Source organism: Abramis brama, assembly GCF_963993115.1.
Source record: "Abramis brama genome assembly, chromosome: 15".
Taxonomy (NCBI): domain Eukaryota; kingdom Metazoa; phylum Chordata; class Actinopteri; order Cypriniformes; family Leuciscidae; genus Abramis; species Abramis brama.
The window spans coordinates 13,274,359-13,294,037 of NC_139977.1; the positions used below are offsets into that span (position 1 = coordinate 13,274,359).

At 37.2% G+C, this 19,679-nt stretch overlaps 1 long non-coding RNA gene across 1 annotated transcript; it reads right to left on the bottom strand.

Moving 5' to 3' along the window:
• Nucleotides 1-10,894: 10,894 nt before the first annotated feature.
• On the bottom strand, nucleotides 10,895-18,869 carry LOC311097979. The gene is made up of 6 exons (XR_014609346.1): nucleotides 18,292-18,869; nucleotides 17,551-17,598; nucleotides 13,132-13,221; nucleotides 13,018-13,049; nucleotides 11,135-11,170; nucleotides 10,895-10,988 (listed from the first exon to the last, which is right to left on the bottom strand). It is a non-coding gene; the product is annotated as an uncharacterized lncRNA (long non-coding RNA).
• Nucleotides 18,870-19,679: the final 810 nt, after the last annotated feature.

Sequence of the window (19,679 nt, forward strand, 5' to 3'; positions counted from 1 at the left end):
GCAACATCCAAAGCATACAGCATGCAACTCCAAGTTCTTATGTCGCCTATAATTTAAAGGCTATTTTAATAATATGCAGACAACTTTGGAAGACAGAATAAAAACACAAGAATATATTTGTAAATATTTATTTAAACATCAATCACACACCTTTAAAAATCCCCAACAGTTCTATAATGTCAGCAACAACTAATCTGGGAAAATTTGGAGAAATATGCCTTTATTGTAGGTCTTGCAACGCTTCCTACAGGATTAGTTCAGTTCAGGTAAACTCAGAGTACTGAAACGCATGCTACAAAACGATGAATTATTTATAATATATATAGGAGTAGTTTAAGATTAACTTCGTTCAACTTTATTACCTGTTTTAAATAAATAATCCATAAAACAAAACGAGCAGGCGCTCACGATAATAATTTCCGTTCCACTCGCTTGTATTTGTCGTCCCGCCCACGCTATGGTCTCGTGAATATTCATGGTAGCTCCACCCACTGGAACCAAATATTTCAGGAACCGAATATATTGTAACACCTGTTTAATGCATTGGTCCAAAAAAGTCAGCGTTAGTTTTTTTTTTTTCTGACAGACCAGCACATGAAACACGTAGATCAGCGGCCCATTGGTTATTTTCTTGATTGACACTGGGCTGGCCCAATCACAACTTTAAACGAGTGAGCGAGCGTGCAGCAGTGTCAGTGTGTATCTGTCAAAATAGTCAGCGAGATGGAGAAGAAACGCAAGGAATAAGCAGAGAAATAGCGTGAAAAATAGAACCAGGCCCTTAAAGCAGACACTTTATGTGTCAAAATATATGTTTTCTGACCTTCATCAGCTCCAGTGGCAGATGATGATAGTGAGGAGGAGGATCAGGAGAGAGATGAGAGAGTGTAGAGTCCGCGGTAAGTAGAACTACTTTCAAAACACTTCGGCCATGTCATGAGTGTAGGAACCCATAACCCAGTTACAGATTATTTCCACATCTGCATAGTTGACGATTACCGCAATTCACTAGAAATCTAATGAGAACCATGTTTTCCGCCAAAATAAAAGCTTGATGCAGTTTGTGTCAAAATAAAAGATCATATGCTTACTGTATCTCTTTCAAGTATAGAAATTGGTACAAAACTAATTATGAAAGTTTCTTTTATTTTTTATTGCATTTTTTTTTTTTACAAAATATGGCAATTACTGTCATTGGATTAATATTATAACTATTATTATGTAGTAGGTGTAATGTAAATAGACACTGTAACTAAAAGAGTTTTGAATTTTTCTTTGTTTAATTTGCACACTGAATATGGGTGAGCTTTTAATTTTGAAAGTGCACCAGAATGATGAATTTAACATTAAAATGCACAAAATTTTCTCACGGGGGGGCATGCCCCCGAACCCCCCTAGAAGCACCGAGATCTATATACAGGGTGGGACATTTATATGGATACACCATAATAACATGGGAATGGTTGGTGATATTAAAGTCCTGTTTGTGGCACATTAGTATATGTGAGGGGGCAAACTCCTCAAGATGGGTGGTGTGTACTAATATATACTAATGTGCCACAAACAGGACTTTAATATCACCAACCATTACCATGTTATTACGGTGTATCCATATAAATGGCCCACCCTGTATATATTTAAGGGCGTGCAAAGATGGCTGGTGTTTATGATCATATAGTGGGCCGGTCTGGGCCAAAATGCCCGGGCCGATTTTTTGTCCCAGTCCAGCCCTGCATGACTTGTGAAATTATGCTGAAAGCAGTTAACCAGTGGTTTGCATAGTGTGAAAAGCCCTTCATGCTTTTACTCCCCTGATCGTCCTCATGATATAGTTGACATCAGGTGCACATTAATCCAACTTCTGGCCTCAATCTTCTCCCATGTCGATTACAATGCCTTCATCATCAATATCTGGCTGAGGTTGGAGATTGATGGAGTATGACACATCATCATACACAATCTGCCCACAAAAGCCTCTCTGGTTCTCCACGCACTGCACTGAAAGCTGAAAATGTGTAATTGTTTGTAATGAATCTTAAATCATTTAGAGAAATCATGATCCATGCTCTCTCCTCATTACCTTTACAGTAGGTTCAATTAATATATTAGCCTCCTCAAATGTGTCTTCAGAATTCCCCTCTTGGTTGTCCACATATCGGAAAGAACCCTTAAAATAAAAAACAACAGAACTGAAAAAAAAAAAATCACAACATTTCACAAACTTTTTGCAAATACAAATGAATTTTAATTAAACTTTTGAGTTGGCTATCAGTGTTCTGCAACCTCTAACTATAATAACAGAACAAATAACAGTGATCTAATAATAGCATGTATAACTAACAATAGGTATTATTTACTAAATCCGGATGAGTTTGTATTATCAAAACTGACTTCAGGGTGAACTGTTTTCTTCTAGTGTCACACCCTATAATACATCCAACAATGATTTAAAGATGTTTCTTTAATGATTCACATACCATGGCTTCAGTGACGGAGATGTCGAAGAACCAACTAAAACTAGATGAACAGGTGTGTTTGGATCTCAAAAATGGGTGTATCCGACTTTACCTCTTTGTAATTCACATCTATTCTACTTTTACAAATCTGTGATTGTAATCTCCCTAAATCTTGGAAATCTTCCTTGTTTCCGGGTCAACTCGGCGCCAAAATTGTAAAAGACGTGGATCTTGTCCTTGCGTGCTTATGTCATGTCCGCTAGATTATGCTACTTACTTCTTCAAGCATATATTTCATGTATAGATCTTGTAGGGCTTTCTTGGTATAGCTAGTGAGATCTGATAAATTGTGAGAACATTTTTCAAAAATTACATTGCCACTACGACAGAAAGGTGGGCATTTGACGGTACTGCCCCAGTGTTGTGATTTTAGCAAATTTAGCAATTTGTTTATCCTCTGCATGTTATACTTTATTGTGAAGTAACATGCAATTTTAAGTTTCAACCACAGATGTCGATAGAGAGCTTGAAGTGTTTGTACATGTTTGTCTTTCTGCATGTGGCAATGTGTAATTTGAAGATTGTCTTCTCAATTCATACACTGCTTCCAATGAATATTCAGCATGCTAAACAAACCACTTTGAGTTTTGCATTACCTTTTAAGTCCTCGTGGACTTTGGTTAACCTTGTAGAGCTTGATGTTCGAATCACCCGTAACCTTCATTGCAGTGATCAGCTGTATATTGGAGTGGTGCCATTGCCAAAAAGATACAGAAGTAATCCAATACAGAAATGAAAATGGTACAATAAAAAATAAAGCAAATCAAAGAAAAATGATTTGTGTTTCCTGTGTCACTGCCTGGAAAAGACTGACAGACTTCAGTTATATCCCAACCCAATGATCTGGAAGCAAACAGGACTCCTCCCAAAGATTCAGTAATTCATTGGTATGAACTTGCTCCAACAAGCCAACAATTTCCTTTAGAAAGTTATAAGAACCAATAAATTGTACAACATCAGTTCAAATGTCCTAGTGTCATCAAGTCATTATGACTCCAATTATGTTTTTTCTTTTTTTTCTTTTTTTTTGGTCAAACTCCCTCTTTTCATAATTTTGTAAGACAGAACAACTTCCTAAGCAACAAACAAGCACAAAAAAGTTACATTTCCCTTTTTAGAAAGCTATTATGGGAATGGCGTATTTGGGAATTTTTACCATGATGAAACTGCCTTCCCGTGAAAATGTTTACAGCTGTCACTGATTCACAATGATGTGGCAAAACTACAAAAGGCCTTACCATGCTAACCAATTATATCAAATAATCAAATAATTTATCAAATTAATAACCAATTATTTATCCATACACATCATGTATTTATTTATTTTTAAATCATGTGTCCTTGTCATCTCAAATCAAAATAATTTCCCCTCCCTCCTACAGTGGCATCTCTACCCTGATAATGTGTTTACTGTCGCAAGGGCGGGACAACCTGTCACTCACATGAAATCAACCAATAGCAAACCACAACCATCCAATCAATACCCGATGAAAAAAATCAAGTCCTGCCCTACATTTTCTTGTTCAAGAATGACGGATATACACCACAATATGAAAAAAAAAGACTATCGCAACATCCGTTTTATACCAACTTTAAGTGTATATTTTAAAATAAACTGTAATTGCACCAAATATAATATTAATGAAATAAAATACAACTTAAGTGTACTTAAAGAAGTACACTTATTTCGATGTGTTGAATAACATACTAAGACACATGTAAAATACTTGATTATAATTGAACTGTAGTGTGTTATTCAATACTACATTTAAAGTTAATGGGCCCTATTTTAACGATCTGAAACGTTGTATCAAACACGAAACGCAAGTAACTTTGTGGGCGGATCTCGGGCGCAAATCTAAAATGGGTTGGTCTGAAGTAGCCACATTACTCATAGGTGTGGTTTGGGCGTAACGTGAAATAAACCAATCAGAGCATCATCTCACATTCCCTTTAAGAGCAGGCGCGCTTGTTCCATGGTGGATTGCTATTATAACGGCGGATTTTCCAGGCGCACACCAGGAGCGGTTCACAGCCGAGGAGACCGACGTTCTCGTCAAGGCCGTAAAACACAGAGAAGTGACATTGGGGATGGGAGAAACCCACACAAATTAGCTTTGGTTAAACAGGCGTATAATAATTTGGGTAAATGTGTAAGCTAGATTTATACCTATTTTTTCACATCTTCATGGACACCACAATGATTTCCCTCATGTGGAATATTTTTCCTTGTAATTATGTATGGTTTGCAAAAATGGCAACTGCTGCGTCTGTGTGTAGATGAGAGAAGCAAAGTGCATGCGCCCTTAAAATAGCATCTGAACGTGGTTCCAATTGTTTTCTGGAACTGCAAAATAGCACCAGGGAACATTTGCGCCGGAAGAAAAATACGCCTCCTCTTTTCGCTGAACTGCCCCCGTGAGCGCAAGTTCATTCCCTAATTTACTGACGTGCGTCTGTCGAGGGAAAAGTCCGCTGTGCGTCGGGTGCAAAATAGGAATGATACATGCGTATGGTGCAAGATAGGGCCCAAAGTATGTTAAATGCTCTAAATTGCAACTTTATCATTATGTGTAATTACAAAATATTTTTAAATACATGACGTACAAGTTTCAATAGAAATTACATTACATTACACTCCCTGTTTAGAGTAAGGTAAGTGGGTTAATGAAGAGTGTTAGCATGTAGCAAGCAGGAATCTCTCTGCTTCTTGGTGCATTTTGTAGTGTACTCACTATTGCTCTATATTTGTGTGCATTGGACTATATAGTGTACTGATAGTGTGGTTTGAGTGTTGGATGTTTAATTTCTTCTGATCTACTGTTCCTTCATTCGGGAGGGGACATGATTTATTTTAGGTCAGTGGTTCTCAATTGGTTTGGAGAGGGACCCACATTTCTTTCCATGATAATTAAGCTGCGAACCAAATTTTTAGGACTTGGGACCAAGCTAATTTATTTCTCAAAAATTGCATCACACACAAGTACCATCCCACTTTACTTAACATAAACATAAATTGAAAGAATATCACAAAAACTGATGAATAAACAGTATAAGGTTAAGTTATTAAACAGCAGTCCCAAAGTAGTTTTTATTATTACAATAAAGCTGGTATGATCCACCACAGTCATCAAAAATATAGAAAATCACACAAAGTTAAAATAAAGTGGTATTTTGGGTTAAGGTTATGGAAACTACTAACATGAAATGATGTTTTATTAACAATTTTTGGGAGAAGCATGTTCAGATAATCAACCTAATTAACATGGGAGGAGCACATTCAGTTAATCAACTCAATTAGCAAAATAAGAGGTGTATATATACAGCAAACTTACCTCGTTTCCATGACAGTTTTCCAGCATCCCGCTACCACCCCATCTCCTCACTTCTAACTCATATCCCAACCTGGGATGGGGGAAGTACTCTGGGTTCAGGCCAAATTCCAAACTCGGAGCCCTCCCCTCGGACAGCACGCCAAATATGCATAACCTTTAGTCTAATTAATTATGTGTACGTATGAACTCGTGAACTGTTAATAAAACATGGACACTGATCCTGATGAACAGAATGAACATCATACCTGCATGTAAATCCTTCCCAGCAGACACACAACGTACCAGTTACATAATTTATTAGTACTTTTTGGTAATCTCTCACTTCACTTTGAAGTCATCGGTCATTTGCATAAGAGCTGACATCAGCACCTTATCTTTTTAGCCCTGTTTACACAGAGAATTAAGATGTGTTTTGGCCAAACGGATCACAAGTCGACGACACTAAATACAGGTGTAAACTAAGTCAAAATCATTTTGAGCTTGTCCACTTTCAACCATTTCCACAGGTAGTCAAAAACACATTAGACCGGATTGCTTTCGTAGTGTAAACGCTCATGTTGCCGAATGTGTTCGAACAGCCACAAAAGTCTGCCTGCTCTCCGGCCTACTGACCTTTTGCTTAAACAAAACAGACAGGATTTAAACTTTGTTGACTGGAGACCCAAATTTGGTTAGTCTCTGATCACGTTCATATGTAAATTGCGCATGCTTATTTTGTCCATTAGATCGAAAGATCTAACAAAAACCATACATTTACCTACCCATAGACCCTCCACTCAAAGAAATCAGGACAGAGAGTGGACAAAAGAGATGGATTAAAACACCAGGCATAAACGGGCATATGTCTGCCTCATCTACTTTTGATCAGATCGACCAAACGCATCTTGGAACAGAGTTGCCATATGGCAAGAATTAATTTCTACTAATTTCCTTCTTATTCAGAAAAAAATACAATATATTGCACTATGGGAATTAAAAGGGCAAGCCTTAAGGTAGCCAATGATGTGCTGTTTTTAAAGGTGACATATTATGCCCCTTTTCACAAGATGTAATCTAAATCTTTGGTGTCCCTAGACTGTGTCTGTGAAATTTCTGCTCAAAGTACCCCCCGGATCATTTATTATAGCTTGTAAAATTTGCCCCTTTTTGGGTGTGAACAAAAGCTGTTTTTGTGTGTTGCTTTAAATGCAAATGAGCTGCTGCTCCCCACCCCTGTTCAGAAGAGGGTCGATCCTTTCCACGAGCTTCGGATACTCCGGCAATAACATAACACGCGAATCTCACTCATCCAAAATCTAAAAAATAACCAGTAGCGGAGTGCAGCCTGATGGAGAGACTCAGGAAGAGGTTGCAACTTTTAGACTGAACCTGGACGTTTCTGAATGGTTAGTGGATACATGTACTGTATGCAGTTGTTGTTGTGGAGTTACATTGATTCATCTCATCGACTTGCATGAACCTTCATGTTGAACTTTTACACAAGTTGAAAGTTGGTCTTTATAAAACAGCTGTGACATTTTATGGTCAAATAGTGTTCTGTGCTCGTCTGTGCAGCTGACGACAGAACAGTTTGCTTGCTTTGTTCAAACTTTTGCCATTGTGTTAGAACTGGTTACACTGTTGTCGCTTCCGAAAACCAAATGGCGGTAATATTATAATAAGATCCCCTTCCTACGTCAGAAGTGGAGCGAAATCTGATTGGCTTATTTTTTTTTTTCATGCTTGCAGGGAAAGGCTTAACAAAACAAAGTTACTGGGTCACTTTTCACGTTTTCTGGGTTGGTAGACGCACCACTGGGGACCCGATTAAAGCACTTAAACACGGAAAAAGTCAGCTTTTCATGAAATGTCCCCTTTAAGTAACATGACCCTGTCCCACTTGTCCAGTCAACAACGTAATATCCGCGTTATTCCTGGTTTCCGCTCGTACTGCCATAGTAACCATGGCGACATACATGGACAACTGCGTTACGTCTAGCAGCACGCTCACGCTGTTGTTGTTTCGTTCAAACATAATGGACTATGGCAAGCAGACTTTGGGACAAAAGGAGAACTAAAACGAGGATCAATATCAGCGCGGCGTTTTAAAGATGCCGAGAGCTCCACGTGCATGATAAACTTCGACTTGACAGAGACGCGCAAATGTACATAAAACTCATCAATGTTATATAGCTCCATAATTCCGCTTACGCGTCATCAATATACGCTTTTGTTATTGTAAGAGGTTAGTGTAAGGCCCGCTATATTGGTCCAAAGCCGGTTCGCCAATACATGGGGAAGGTTATCACGTGTTCTGTCCTCACTCATGCAAAGTATTGGTTGGTTAAATTTGCAATACATTAATCATGTATTCTCTCGTTATTTCATCTGACTCCATAAATTAAAGGTTTTAATAATATCTGTGTTTCACTAAAAGTGAGTGAATGTTTGATTATTCCTTTTAACTATTAAATGAACAATGTCAAAATCAGTTAGAATAATCACATGTAACAATTTAATATTTCAGATATCAGAGATCAATTCCACAATCAATTCAAATATCTAGAACATGGTTATACATTGGTTACACCAAATAATCTTACCCAGCTTGTACCTGAGATAGAGACAGAGAAAGGGAAAGAGAGAGAGAGGGAGAGAGCGACCACCTATTCCATTCCTGTCCAGCAAAGAAGAGGCCAGAGAGAGGGCGAACACCCTCCTTTATCCTGTTTGACCAGGTGACATGGGGGATGGGGGAGACCACCCTCAAATGGCTTAACCAGTTTTCTCTAAACTTCTATAAACCTTATTTCCTTTTATTTTATCTATCTGGATATGAGATATCTGTACCACTCATTTTGAGACATTTCAAATGACACCAAAAACATAACAGTCAATGATAAACATTCACATTAAACCATGTTCTTGTGTGAGCTCTTAGTTGTTTCTGAGAAGAAGTGAGGTTGGATGGGGGAGGTCGAATGTTAATTAGCCAGCAGGGCCCTTTTGTCCTAGACCAGGCCTCAACCAGTATTTTCAGTCTTACATTAGCGACCCCTAGCAGCGAAAAAAATATACATATTGTAGCTTTAACCTAATTTCTAAACTTCTATGGTAAGTAAATTTGATATTTTTATTCACAAATCAACTTTGTCTAACATAGTTTTACTGTAAATTGAGAAAATATCAATGTTTTCATATGGCAACGCTGTACCACTACGGAAAAATAGGTTTGTTGCCATACGGCAATTGCACGGCAATTGCAGTAGCCTAATGTATTTCCCCATTGGGATTTTTTTTTTTTTATATATATAGTAGCAACAATAATATGATTGCAGTTACTTATTTATTTGAAGTGTTTTATTGTAGTATAGTTGTATTTATGTATAAATGACAAAATTATTTAGGCCTATTCTTTTCAGAAAATGAATACAGCAACATTTTACAGTAAGGGCAGTAGGAAGAGTGCAGATTTAGCTCTTCAATGTGATGAGAGTGAGGATGAGTTAGCCAGAGTGCGAATTACCCCACCATAATTGGGGGGTACTGCCCCTTCACTTCTTCTATGACCATCATGGTCCACTACCATATCAATCCCCACCGTGATCGCCAAGTGCAACATGTGTTGTGCAACACACATACAAGGTCTAAACATGCGACAAACTGATAATCAGTAGGCTACAGAATATCTCATTGTTATTATATATCCAAAAGAGAACTGTTTTGATCAACTCCCAAAAGTTAGAAGTTAAGTGCACTGAAATACCATTCTAATTACTAGTAAAAGTAATACCTTTACAAGAAGCCTATTGCCTATTTCAGGGTTTTCCCTGGCTCAAAATGAGGCGGAGGTGGTAAAATCATAATAATGTATTTTAATAATAAGATAATTAAATTTGTATTTTTTTGTAGATCATCATATAGCCTAATGTGTTTACCACATTTTTTTGTTGGTGGAGCTTGGAATTTTTTTTACATTTTAAAGATAAATTCATTAATCTGGTGCACTTTGAGTCACCCAAATCCACTATTAAAAATAAATAATCCACCCGCAAACCACCCATATTCTTTGATTTAGATATCTGCATCTGATCATCACATTACAATTATTCAAATTCTTAGTGTTAAGCATGATAATATGGTAACATATCACACTGAAGTAGGCTGATTTAAAATGAACATTTATTTAAAATAAAAGTTCTTCTTTTGGCAAAATTACATTTCCTTAATAGCCTAAACAGAGGCTTTACTCTCTTCAAGCTTAAATTGTCAATGTTTCATTACATCACTGTTTGAAAACACTCAGAATAATTTTTTGTACCTTTATAAAGGGCATTTTCCCCTAATTTTATTAAATGTATGCTCCATCTTTCATTTCAAATTCTTAAATTTGATAAATATATTCAATTAAAATAATTAGACACTAGGCTGTTACCAATAAAATTAAATAATTTACATTGAAAAATTATAACTGTATTAAATTAGATTATTTTAAATATACAAATAAGGAATGTTGAAAAGAATGATACTTTATGAAACTAGCATTTTGTCATTCAGCGTTGACACTTGCTTGAGAAGTTGAAGTCGTTCTCTATCTCCGTTGCTTCTAGCCACGGTGGTTAAAAATGGTACAGTCCACAATAGGGGTGTCTGAAATCGCTTTACATTAAAATGTTCCTACAGTGAAAATAGGAGCTGACTTGTATTGTAACTGTAATTATATTTTTTCACAATATCAGAAAAATTATCTGACCCCCCCAAAACTGATATTTCTGTCCCGAAATTTCTGTAATTCGAACTATGGAGTTAGCCATTTTGAAGGTTAAATGATAGGGATCTACTTATTTTTGGTTTGCATGAGTTCCAAGTATATAAATCTATACATTTCTAAAATAAATATGCATTTAAATAGAAAAGAAAATCATAATTTTATAGATTTTTATTTTTATTTTTTTACCATTTTTTGCATTGTGGTAAATGGCAACGTTTCCCTAAGTAGCCCCAGAAGGGTCAACAGCATTCACACACGTCTTTTAAAATAAAAGTCTCTCATCAAAAGAAAAGAAAATTAGAATTGTTTATTGTTGTTGTTTCTTTGACTGCACAACGGTCTTGCGACCCACTTTTAGGTCATGACCCACCAGTTGAGAACTACGTCCTGAAAGACAAATATGGACAGTTTAAATTCAGTGGGAAATTACTATTAACAGACACAGGTGAAAATGCAATTATTTTATTTGAAGTATAAAGGAAGCGGAAATGTTCATGTCTTGGAAGGCATTTTTCTCGCTTGTCTTCACTTGCCTTTAAAACAGACCTGGTCTGACAGAGCTGTTCTCCCTAAGGGAAGATTTTTTTATTCACTAGTAAAGTTGTATGATTACAAGCAGCAAATAGAAGCAAAGTCATATAAAACTTAACATTGTTATTGTGAAAACTGCTGAAAATTATTTGTCCTATGATATATATATATATATATATATATATATATATATACACCCCTCACATTTTTGTAAATATTTTATTATATCTTTTCATGGGACAACACTGAAGAAATGACACTTTGCTACAATGTAAAGTAGTGAGTGTACAGCTTGTACAATTTGCGGTCCCCTCAAAATAACTTAACACACAGCCATTAATGTCTAAACCGCTGGCAACAAAAGTGAGTACACCCCTAAGTGAAAATGTCCAAATTGGGCCAAATTAGCCATTTTCCCTCCCTGGTGTCATGTGACTCGTTAGTGTTACAAGGTCTCAGGTGTGAATGGGGAGCAGGTGTGTTAAGTTTGGTGTTATTGCTCTCACACTCTCTCATACAGGTCACTGGAAGTTCAACATGGCACCTCATGGCAAATAACTCTCTGAGGATCTGAAAAAAGAATTGTTGCTCTACATAAAGATGGCTTAGGCTATAAGAAGATTGCCAACACCCTGAAACTGAGCTGCAGCAGCACGGTGGCCAAGACCATACAGCGGTTCAACAGGACAGGTTCCACTCAGAACAGGCCTCGCCATGGTCGACCAAAGAAGTTGAGTGCAAGTGCTCAGCATCATATCCAGAGGTTGGCTTTGCAAAATAGATGTATGAGTGCTGCCAGCATTGCTGCAGAGGTTAAAGGGGTGGGGGGTCAGCCTGTCAGTGCTCAGACCATACGCCACACACTGCATCAAATTGGTCTGCAGAAGGAAGCCTCTTCTAAAGATGATGCACAAGATAGCCCCCAAACAGTTTGCTGAAGACAAGCAGACTAAGGACATGGATTACTGGAACCATGTCCTGTGGTCTGATGAGACCAAGATAAACTTATTTGGTTCAGATGGCGTCAAGCGTGTGTGGCGGCAACCAGGTGAGGAGTACAAAGACAAGTGTGTCTTGCCTACAGTCGAGCATGGTGGTGGGAGAGTCATGGTCTGGGGCTGCATGAGTGCTGCTGGTACTGAGGAGCTACAGTTCATTGAGGGAACCATGAACGCCAACATGTACTGTGACATTCTGAAGCAGAGCAAGGAAACTGGGCCCAACATGATAACGACCCCAAACAGAAGCTGAGGGTAAAGGTGACGGACTGGCCAAGCATGTCTCCAGACCTAAACCCTATTGAGCACCTGTGGGGCATCCTCAAATGGAAGGTGGAGGAGTGCAAGGTCTCTAACATCCACCGGCTCTGTGATGTCCTCATGAAGGAGTGGAAGAGGACTCCAGTGGCAACCTGTGAAGCTCTGGTGAACTCCATGCCCAAGAGGGTTAAGGCAGTGCTGGAAAATAATGGTGGCCACACAAAATATTGACTCTTTGGGCCCAATTTGGACATTTTCACTTAGGGGTGTACTCACTTTTGTTGCCAGCGGTTTGTGTTGAGTTATTTTGAGGGGACCGCAAATTTACACTGTTATACAAGCTGTACACTCACTACTTTACATTGTAGCAAAGTGTCATTTCTTAAGTGTTGTCCCATGAAAAGATATAATAAAATATTTACAAAAATGTGAGGGGTGTACTCACTGTTAAATGTAATAAAATTGCATTAAAGTATATTTGTATTGTACTAAAAACATTATCAAGTACATTTTTAATACATTTAATATAACGTCTTTTTCAGAAATATATATATATATATATATATATATATATATATATATATATATATATATTACAAAGAGATACAGTATATATAATATCTCACCTAATCATGGCTCTATGATCAGGAACTGCCACCTGCAGAAGACAAAACAAGTCTTTTACTAAGTCGCTAGTCATTCAATATTAGGAGTGAATACAGTAAAGCATGTTAACCTACCAAGTGTGGCTTGTTAATGGTGAATGTCTCTTGATCGTATATTATCATGCCACCAAATCCTTTAGGGTTCTCCACACTTTGGACAGGGGTCTAAATATATAGTTTTATTTGTTAATATCATGTTAATGTAAAAACATTAAGTAAAATGCAAAAGTTACAAAAGAAGTATGATAGAAATCCAAATTATGTTTGTGAGTTATTCACAGGCCCCTGATTAAGAACACATAGGGCCCTGAGGCTATAGCAAACCCAAGGGCCCCCTTCATTGTAGCCTATCTTGGTGCCACAACATTTTCTACCACAGGAATAATTGGTATTTAAAAAAAAATCAAAGCAAACAGGTGTCCAGACACAGCAACAACTTTTGTGCATACAAGGTTTTCTTTAAATAGTTTTATCATTAGTATTCATGCTGGCCCTAGAAGAGGAGAATCAGGGCTGGCCTGGGGATACATTTCAGCCCATCTGGCTTATATGTTTCCCCATTAATGTTTTAATAGGTTTAGGTACAGTGGCTCACACGTCACATGTTGTTGGGGTCCCCTTGAAACATTTTCGTTGTGGTCTGTGCTATTTGCAGTGCGTTTCTGTATTTTGTTGCATTGTGAGGATTTGCAGGGCATTTCTGTATTTGTTTGCGTTGTGAGTATTTGCAGTGTGTTTCTGTATTTTGTTGCATTGTGAGTATTTGCAGCGCGTTTCTGTATTTGGTTGTGTTGTGAGTATTTGCAGCGCATTTCTGTATTTGGTTGTGTTGTGAGTATTTGCAGTGCATGTTTTGTGAAACTGATGAAGATGTTTTCTTCATTTGCTGTTTTCTTTCTATTTGCATGTGTTGTCTTCAGTTGCAGCACGTTGAGCTTTGTGCTATTTGCAGCACATTTCTGTATTTTGTTGCGTTGTGAGTATTTGCAGAGCATTTCTGTATTTGGTTCTGTTGTGAGTATTTGCAGAGCATTTCTGTATTTGGTTGTGAGTATTTGTACCACGTTTCCATATTTGGTTTCGTTGTGAGTATTTGCAGTGTGTTTCTGTATTTGGTTGAGTTGTGAGTATTTGCAGAGCGTTTTTGTATTTGGTTGAGTTGTGAGTTTGCAGCACGTTTCTGTATTTGGTTGTGTTGTGAGTATTTGCAGAGCGTTTTTGTATTTGGTTGAGTTGTGAGTATTTGCAGCATGTTTATGTATTTGGTTGAGTTGTGAGTATTTGCAGAGCATTTCTGTATTTGGTTCAGTTGTGATTATTTGCAGCATGTTTATGTATTTGGTTGTGTTGTGAGTATTTGCAGAGCATTTCTGTATTTGGTTTCGTTGTGAGTATTTGCAGAGCGTTTCTGTATTTGGTTGCCTTGTGAGTATTTGCAGAGTGTTTCTGTATTTGGTTGAGTTGTGAGTATTTGCAGCATGTTTATGTATTTGGTTGCCTTGTGAGTATTTGCAGAGCGTTTTTGTATTTGGTTGAGTTGTGAGTTTGCAGCACGTTTCTGTATTTGGTTGTGTTGTGAGTATTTGCAGAGCGTTTATGTATTTGGTTTTGTTGTGAGTATTTGCAGAGCATTTCTGTATTTGGTTTTGTTGTGAGTTTTTGCAGAGTGTTTCTGATTTTGGTTGTGTTGTGAGGATTTGCAGCACGTTTATGTATTTGGTTGTGTTGTGAGTATTTGCAGCAGGGACGTGCACAGAGGGGTTGCTCAGGTTGCCCGGGCAACTGCCCATATGCCCTTCTCGACTCACGTTGCCCTTCCGAGAAAAAAAAAAAAAAAAAAAAAATAGCCTACAATGGATGCAGAATTTCACGTAGGCCTAGATAAAAAAAAAATCGCAAAGCCTCATTCACTTCCATTCGGGCACCGAAAGTGAAAGTCAGTAGGGAAAGGGCAAACTCTGTTTGGCTGCTGCGCTGCACGCGCACCTGCGCTGAGCCTGCATGAGCGGCCCTAGAAGGAGATTGTCACGGTTGTCGGGTGAGACGACTCAACGTTGTCGGAAAAGGTGAGTTTGTGATGTATAACAAACGAACGATCATCATCAGGGTTGCAGACTGCGACCATTTTTTGAGAATGTGCGAGTTAAAATTTTATGTGGTCGCATTTGTGCGAGTACATGGTCATGTACTACTCAGTTAAATTCACGCATGAATTTTCCTGCATTGAACTTGTTTTAGCGCCCGCCAAAGTGAATTTTTGTCCCCGCCAAAGTCTTATTTGATCGGTGAGTAATGTAGATGAACTGCCGCGCTTGTGACAGAGTCACAGTGCATGTTTAACTGAAAGAACGAGCAGAGAGAGAGGGAGACCCGGTCGCGCGCGCGCACTCTCTCTCTCTTCAGAGCCAGGCGAAAGTGTAAACAAGACTTCACCGTCTCCAAACTAGGCGCTGTGTTGCTCTCTCTCCCTCGCATATATTAATCAAAATAAATCGACACGGTGGTAAAAGGTCGGAAGACCAAAAGTTTCATGTGGAGCATTCTGAGATTTTTTTTTTTCCTGAATTACCGCTGGGCTGGGTGTGAATTGTGCTAAATAAGTTGCCTTATCTTCTCTGAAAAGCGTTCCGGACATTCAGCTGACATAAAACAACACTTTAATTAAACGAAATAAAACTATACAGTGATGAAATGTTTTCTATGTTGACACAAATCTTGGATGTCCATGTCCTAACTGCTGGAATAATCACACAACTATTCTATTTATTACATACATTACATAAAAAGTACAGTTTGTTTACTCAAGCTTAAGCTTTAAAATAAATAAAACAAACCACTTGTTTTTTTGAAAAGCATATGACTACATTTTCCCACACAGTGCTAGTTATTAGTAGTAGTTAAGGTGATTGAGTGCTGTATTTCAGTGTTTTACTTCTTTGTGTATATATATTTTAATAAAGACCCTGTTATTCTCAGTCCTTCATAGTGTGTTTCTGTATTTGGTTGATTAGTGAGTATTTGCAGAGCGTTTTTGTATTTGGTTGAGTTGTGAGTATTTGCAGCACGTTTCTGTATTTGGTTGAGTTGTGAGTATTTGCAGCATGTTTATGTATTTGGTTGCCTTGTGAGTATTTGCAGAGCGTTTTTGTATTTGGTTGAGTTGTGAGTTTGCAGCACGTTTCTGTATTTGGTTGAGTTGTGAGAATTTGCAGCACGTTTCTGTATTTGGTTGTGTTGTGAGTATTTGCAGCACATTTCTATATTTGGTTGAGTTGTGAGTATTTGCAGCATGTTTATGCATTTGGTTGCCTTGTGAGTATTTGCAGAGCGTTTTTGTATTTGGTTGAGTTGTGAGTTTGCAGCACGTTTCTGTATTTGGTTGTGTTGTGAGTATTTGCAGAGCGTTTTTGTATTTTGTTGAGTTGTGAGTATTTGCAGCATGTTTATGTATTTGGTTGAGTTGTGAGTATTTGCAGAGCATTTCTGTATTTGGTTGAGTTGTGAGTATTTGCAGCATGTTTATATATTTGGTTGCCTTGTGAGTATTTGCAGAGCGTTTTTGTATTTGGTTGAGTTGTGAGTTTGCAGCACGTTTCTGTATTTGGTTGTGTTGTGAGTATTATCAGAGCGTTTATGTATTTGGTTGTGTTGTGAGTATTTGCAGAGCATTTCTGTATTTGGTTTTGTTGTGAGTATTTGCAGAGTGTTTCTGTATTTGGTTGTGTTGTGAGGATTTGCAGCACGTTTATGTATTTGGTTGTGTTGTGAGTATTTGCAGAGCATTTCTGTATTTGGTTGTGTTGTGAGTATTTGCAGAGCGTTTCTGTATTTGGTTATTTTCTGAGTATTTGCAGAGCGTTTCTGTATTTGGTTATTTTCTGAGTATTTGCAGAGCGTTTCTGTATTTGGTTGCATCGTGAGTATTTGCAACACTCGTGTTGTCAAACTGATGAAAATGTTTTCTGTTTGCTGGTGTTTGAATTTGAATTTTCTTCAGTTTCAGTGTGTTGAGCTCTCTCGGCCACGCCTTTCAGTTGGAATAAATAATAAATATAATTAAAATAAACTATATTCTTGAATATACTGCAAATGTGTTAAATGATAATAATATTGCAGGCTCTTCATTTCTGAATTAATATTTTACTTTATTTTAGTTTATTACAACTGAACATATCTACAGAGAAGAAGAAGGTCATAGCTTCATCACACATTAATGGGATCCAGGCTAAAAAGCTTATAAATTATCCTATAGTTGCCCAAAATAAAAGTAACCATAGTTCTTGTACAAACAAGAGTTTTATTATATTACCTCATTGCCATGGTTTTATGGTTTCTATAATAATAACATTATTACTAATAAGGAGTGTAACAATTGCCAGATCTGTTATATTTTTTTAAAATAATGATTTATGCCATTTTGCTGACTTCATATAAAAACATGAACCATTTCACAAACAATCACTATACTGTAAAAGTTCGTAAAAGTTCCAGTACCTTAATTTGACGCACTGTGGGTGGATGGGGGTAACTGAGTTTCAAACCCTGCAGACAAATGCAAATGAAACACATGTTGTAGTTAGCAGGACCCAAATTCAGAGTGAGAACTGTAAGGAAGTTAAAAGGCAATTAAGACTTAAAAAAACACGTTGCTCAAGTAATAATTATTATAATATTATTTAATTTATCATATGCAATGGCGATAGCTTGTGCATCGGGCTTTGTGGGTTTCCAGCCTTCAGTGTTCAGACCAGAACTTAAACCCTTACACCACAAGTTAAAAAAAAGCATGTTTGATACTGCATGTGCTATAAAGTAATATTCAAAATAAAAAAATCAATACTGTAATATTGAGAGGGCATCACTAGGCCTTGATTTAAGTGGTTAAAGCCATTTGATGCCCTTGAAGGATGAACAAGTGTCCAAGAAACAATAAAAGAATCCAAAAAATTTGCAACTAAATAAATAATAATGACAGTAAACATAAGATTTTGCCAGACTGACTCTAAACACACACGTAACACGCGGCGTAGAAAAGCCACAAGGCTAATAGTGTAGCAACAGCCCCATTTTGTTTTCTGCAGTCACCTAAACATAGCGCTGCTCTCATTGTCACATACAATAAAAGCTTCAGTAATTACCCAATATTATCAATATCTGCTTTATTAGTAAAAATGGAATAATAAAATGGATTTTGATGGAAATATTAACTATTTCGTGAGCAATATTTATACATACCATGACAACGGTGCTGTTTCACAAATCACGCCAAGTGCGCCGCCTAACGAAGGTCCTCCAAAGACTAATAAAACAAAAACAAAAAATACAGGACTAGCAAATAAAAAATAATCATTATGCTACTTTTTAAATTATACAAATATTGTTTAATTATATAATGAATGTATATATTATAGTTTTTCCTTAATATAATCATAATAAAAGCCACAAACTTTTATTAAAATAACTAGCCTAATATTGTAACAACACATTTATTACATGCCTATTACAGGTACAATAAAGAAATGAATGAAAGCTGTATGTTTAATTTAATCAAACTTATCTGTGATTCGTCTTCGGTGTCGATCACTTCCAGTCAGTCTCACCACAGTTTGCTGCTGTTTTATGTCTTTTCTTCTTGAACTCAATGAGGGAAGAGGCTTCAGTCCTTTAGTTGGTCTTCAAGGGTCTTCTGAATTTTCTTCCATTATTTTTGGTCTCTAGATCACCGTGACAAATGTGAACATTGTAAAAAATAAATGACTGATTGGTCCATGAAATGCATCTGTGGTGGTTATCTAGCTGTAAATGAAACTGTGACAAGCCTGCAAAAACACAGGATGCAGGATTCCCTGATCAGCAAAACCAAAACCCACTGCACAACCTACTGCGAATGACCAAGCAAACAACATCTGAACAGTTACTTCTGATATAATAACCTTATAACAGCAAATGGAGGATTAACTGTAGGTTTATTACATTATAATTATTTCAGTTTAACAGCTAAACCCATTTTAAACATTTCATTTCAAGCAGAGGCTGAAACTGAAATTATTATATTTTGTATCATTTCCTTCTGAGAATTGAGTAGATATCATTTTTCAATTCTCTATTGTCTTACATGAGAAAAAAATAATACAAAGGCCTTTTTAACTTTAATATGACTTTAGAAAATAAATTAAGAAAATAAAGAGCCACTCAGGAATTCTGACTTATTTGCTAGACTGTTTCTTTCCTGAAACGTTGTGCCTTTCGAACAGTCCAACACTAAAGTGAAGGTCTGATTCTGCCCCAAGAGTCAATAAGAACATGGTAGCAAACCATTTTTGGCTTGTTTAAATGTAATATGTTAAATTCTAACATAAATTTAGCTATAATGCAATTCTGGGTGAGATCTGGTGACTGTGGGGGCCATTTTAGTACAGTGAACTCATTGTCATGTTCAAGAAACCAATTTGAAATGATTCGAGCTTTGTGACATGGTGCATTATCCTGCTGGAAGTAGCCATCAGAGGATGGGTACATGGTGGTCATAAAGGGATGGACATGGTTAGAAACAATGCTCAGGTAGGCCGTGGCATTTAAACGATGCCCAATTGGCACTAAGGGGCCTAAAGTGTGCCAAGAAA